Raw genomic sequence first — 5169 nt, 5'->3', positions numbered from 1 at the left:
TAAGGATTCTGTCACTTGATACTTCCTTGTACGTCTAGAAGATTTTCTCTCTCAACTCAACATTAACTATTCATTGAACACCCAAAAAGAAATCTGTTCATTGCACAATATTATGTAGGTGCAGAATTTAATACTGCTTTATGATAGAATATGCTTTCTCATAAACTTTTATGGCCTTACACTTTTTTTTTTGAGACAAAGTCTTGCCATATAGTTCAGGCTGGTCTTAAACCATTTGTTAGCCCAGTCTGGCCTTCAGCTCATAGTGATCCTCCTGCCTCAGCCCTCAACCTCCCACACATTGAGATTACAGGCACCAGACACATGTCACCACACCCAGTTTGCCTTTGACTTCTAGTTCAGATCTGACTGATATGAATGGGAACTACATAGCCTTGGGGTTTTTTGTTGTTGTTGTTTTGAGTCAGGTTGTTGCTATGTAGTGGAAATTGACCTTGAACTCACAGCAATCCTGCCTCAGCATCCCGTATACTGGGATAACGGGCATGCACCACCATGGCTGGCTGCATAGCATTGCCAGGTCACCTCATTCTCAAAAATTACTATGCAGGGGTTTAAAATGGTGATGGGTGAAGTGAGATGCTTACTTAGTAACATGTAGGCCCACAGTGGGATTGTGTGCTACCCCACACAATCAGTATCCCTTTCCTGTTGCTTTTTTCTTCTGTGTGAGCTTTGGTTCTACTTACTGACCTTCCTGTTTTTTTTTTTGTTTTGTTTTGTTTTGTTTTATTTTAAGGGAGATCTTTGATGAGCTGCTAGAAACAGAAAAGAACTCTCAGGCACTCAGCATGGAAACAGGGAAGACTGCCCGACCGACCTCGTGAGGAAGTCTGGGTTGGCAGTGCGCACTGCATTTTCTCTCACTGCCACTGATGTCATCTTTCCTCTGCCCAGGGGAATCTGGAATTCTACCTGATGTGGGAGCAACAAACAAACAGCTCAGGGCCAAACCAAAAAACAAAATTTGCAGTTATGTGGAATACTCCATGCTACTTTATGGACACCTTGGTCTCATCTGTAGCTGATGATCCTCTTTTTCCCCTGCAAGAGTGGCACTTTGTTTTGTCTTAGGAGTACATGTTGTAATATATATATATATATATATATATATATATATATATATATATAGATACATGCAGGGTGAGTGGAGCCTTAATGAGTTCAGGGGAACTACAGGAATATGCCTGCACAAAAGTAACTGCAAGCCAGGTATGGCATTGCACGACTGTAATCCCAGCACTCGGGAGGCTGAGGTAGGAGGATCGCTGTGATTTTGAGGCCAGCCTGGGCTACATAGTGAGTTCAAGGCCAGCCCGAACTACATAGCAAGACCTTGTCTTCAAGAAAACCAAAAAAGAAAAATCCAACAGCAAGGAAGTTTGGAAAAGAAATAAAAGTGTCAGAGAGTCCACCTAAAAAATATGTGAAAATACAGAAATCAGTTGGCTATTTGTTTTTATGTTCCTTGAATAGCTTCATTTAAATCTGTCCTTTGTGTTTCTTACGAGTACAATTCACTGGAAAGCCAGCCCTCTGTTTTACACTAATGACAATTTGTCCTCCTTGCAAGAGGCATTTCTGTTGAATGACGAGCTTTTAAATTTCACAAATCTGTCGTGCCTGTACTGTTTACATGCGGTTCCCATGTAATGAAGCGTTGGTGCTTTGGAACGTGTTACAGTCATATTTTTGGTATTCATTGTACAACTCACGTTTTTCTCTGAAGAGATTCTTTCATACACTTTGTTCATCCTGTTCATCTATATTATTGTGATGGTGAAGTTAGAACCTTTTCTTTTCTTCTGGATCATTCTGTACCATGGAGTAGGCATGACCCTACCCTGTAGGATGTTTAGGGAGAAGGAGAAACACTGGTGTCTCTGCCTCGGCAGAGCTAGTGGTCAGGAGATGTCTACTGTATTACAGTAGCTCCAGCCCTGGACCACTAAAGCCAGAATCCTGCCGCACATGTGAGATGAAGGACATGAGCTGTCGGGAAAACCTGGAGCATAATTATTTACTGTACAGATATACTCTTAAAACAGGGCAAGAATTAAAATGTGACTGGTTGGGTAATCCCACGAGCTAACAGATACAAAGGTGCACAATATTGTCTTTCTTGGTGCTGTGAGGTGAGGCTGAGTGGGGATGCAGGATCCAGTGCTGCCTTAACCCCCAGCGGAAAGGCCCAGGGAAGGGTGGGCGTGAGGGCGGAGTTCTGTGAGCCCAGGGCTCAGGGTCGCACAGAGTTATATTTAGCAGGATGAAAGCTTCATTTTCTTTTATTATAGACAAGAAAATTATTCTACAGTTCTGAGGTAGGGACAAGACATCGGGTTTTTAGAGGGAGAAAACATGTTAAGACTCATCACGAAGATGCGGCATGTTTCCTGACAGGCTGCCTTCAGAGCACCAGCACCTCCTTTGGAAGCTTGGTTGCGTTCTGACAAGGTCACCTCAAGTTTTGGGGTTTTGGGTGGTAAATGGCCTCAGCACTTTCGCTTAACTACTGATAAACACTTTGCCTTCTGCCATCCACCAGCACACATGACCATAGTGAGTGTCCAGAATGATAAAGTGGTAGTTATGCAGAGTAGTTTAAAGCAGAGGAAAATAATTGGTTTTTTTTTTAAGTTTTTAAAATTTTTGTTATCTACCAGGAGCTTTGTCTTCAAATAACGTTTTTTCTCGTAAATAAGTGAAGTAGTGATTAAATTCTTTAGTTACTCTGTTCCCTCTCTGCATTTGAGAGCTCTGAGCTGTTAAAAATGATAGGGAACAATGTGAAGTGAGGTTTGCATTGAGACAGAGAGAAAAGCAGAGTAACACGGTAAGGTGAGGCGGCCTCCCAAGCAGCTCGGTGCAGTTGCTCACATACGTGGATAGAGTGGAAGGACACTTGGCACAGAAGTCTGATTTGGTTTGACCTTTATGTCCTGGGCAGGACTTGTTGAAAATAGGTTATTAAAATATATGAGTTACCTCAGTGCTCCTCCTCGCAAATTTGGGACTTGAATTTTATTCTCTGTCCTTCGTTGTGGCCTTGTGAATCTTCCCTTCCCTTCTTCCTTCCTTCCTTTAACTTACTCTACTGTAAATGGAGATTTCAGCTAGACTATATTGATAGGGGTTGGGTTTGGGGGTTTTCTTTTTTGAGCTGACTGTATATATTTTTAAATTATAAATAGATAATATATATATATTATTTTTTGCACAGTGTGATCAGTTTGCCGTATTTGGGGCTTGGGTCAGTTAGCAGGTTGGGGCCAGGAGGGGCCAAGTTAGATGGGAACCCAGTGGTTCTACAGTTCCAGGAAGTCTGCGCAATAATGAACCTGTTGAACATACCAAATATGTGGTACATTACTTCAAATGACTTTGAATTGGAATGTGTTAGCAATTAGTTTTGGACACAACCTTTTGGTCTTAGTTGAAGTTTTTGGAAGAAAAATAAATTAATAAACTCAAGCTTGTTGATTTCTGTTTCCTAATATTATGGAATCAGAAAGTCTCATGTAGACAGATGTTGCTGTTTTAAGAGCCAAGACTGTAGGCCTGTGAGAAGATAACTTCTGTAGAAATATATTTATATGTATGTGCGCAGTCACAGGTTTTATCTCAGCAGAATAAAATGATCAAATTCATGAGTTGATCTTCTATTTGTATTTTTGATTCCAAAGCTGTTTACTTGCTGTGCTCTGTTAATTCAGAGCCTAACTTAAATAGCTCAGCAGCAAATATAACAAATGTAAATATGTGTACATTTTAGAAAATATGCAGTTATACTACAAATCAGTTCATTAATTCCAAGTGCATATATTAAACACATCTTTTTTGTTTGATCAAGTACAAAATCATCTGAGAAGCTTTATGATTTAGAACATCTACAGAAACAAAAAATCTAAGTTTATTCTCCCATATTGCAGTTAAAGAGGCAAAGAAAAACTGATTTGTGATCTGAAGAGGGTATATTGAAACAAATAACAACGTTACCTCCCTCTTCTCAGTCCTCTGAAAATGTTTACCTTGGTTTCCCAGGCTTTCTTCCTGTTTGATTTCATTGACTATGGAAGTGGATTTTTGCTTTAAATCTGGGGAACACGTGGATGTCTCCTAAATGTCCTGATAAGGCAGTCGTGAACTTTTCTTCCCCATCTTGCTACATCTGGTAACTGTCTCTTGCAAGTGTGTACAGAAACTAATAGATCTCTGCCCTGTATCTTTCTGATGCATTACTTCAAGATTCTTTTGTCCCTATTGATACATCTTAGTAACATCTGGAAAAATATATTTTATTGGAAAACTATAGTTTGTTAAGCCTTGAAAGTTCTGTGGCAGAATTATTTTCTGTGTTTCACCACAATCATGGATTTCTTTATGGCATGCTTTGACCACTAGACTTAAGGCAGTCTCTTATACACAACTAGTAAATTGTTTCATTTCCATGTATGCGATGTGTCTGAGGTTTTGAAGTTTTAAGTAGAGTGTGCCTGTATGAATAAGCATTTAGTGGCCAGGCGTAGTGGCACACACCTGGAGGCTGAGGCAGGAGGTTTGCTATGAGTTCAAGGCCAACCTGGACTACATAGTGTCAGACTAGTCTGAACTACATAGCAAGACATTGTCTCCAAAAAAAAGGTGTTTGATTTTAGTGACATTGAACTAAGCATAGAGGTTAAAAGTATAGGTGTGCCCACTGGCATAAGAAGTCAAGGTCATGGGGTCCCATGCCAGAACAAAGAAGAGCAGTCAGCTAAAGTGGGCTGTTTCAGAAACAGCTCAAAGCCCATGCGTGGCTGTGCAAACGACTCAGAGTCCCCTCCCTCTGAGGGCCTCCTCCTACTTCGGCTTTCCTGGCTCTGCATTGGTTTCTGTCCACCTCCTTGGGAGAGAAAAGCAGAAAGTAAGGTTCCTGTGCTTGCCCTCAGTTACTCCCTGGGTGGTTAGCAGCCTTGGCCACAGCATTTGTGAGGTGTGTTTATTTTGTTTTTGTTTCATTTTTTTTCTTTGTGTTTCTAGTGACTTTTTATCCTGATTTTTGCTGTTATTTTATATGGAGCAGCACTTTTATCTGTGCTTTAGCAGAACTGTTCCTCTGGATCCTTCAAGGTTTTTCCTTTTGTTTCCTTTTTAAATTATACAGAG

This window comes from Cavia porcellus, unplaced genomic scaffold (genome assembly GCF_034190915.1).
Source record: "Cavia porcellus strain 051 isolate PalLab524CR breed Dunkin Hartley unplaced genomic scaffold, mCavPor4.1 scaffold_26, whole genome shotgun sequence".
In the NCBI taxonomy this organism is placed as follows: Eukaryota; Metazoa; Chordata; class Mammalia; order Rodentia; family Caviidae; genus Cavia; species Cavia porcellus.
This window is presented reverse-complemented; position numbering follows the sequence as displayed.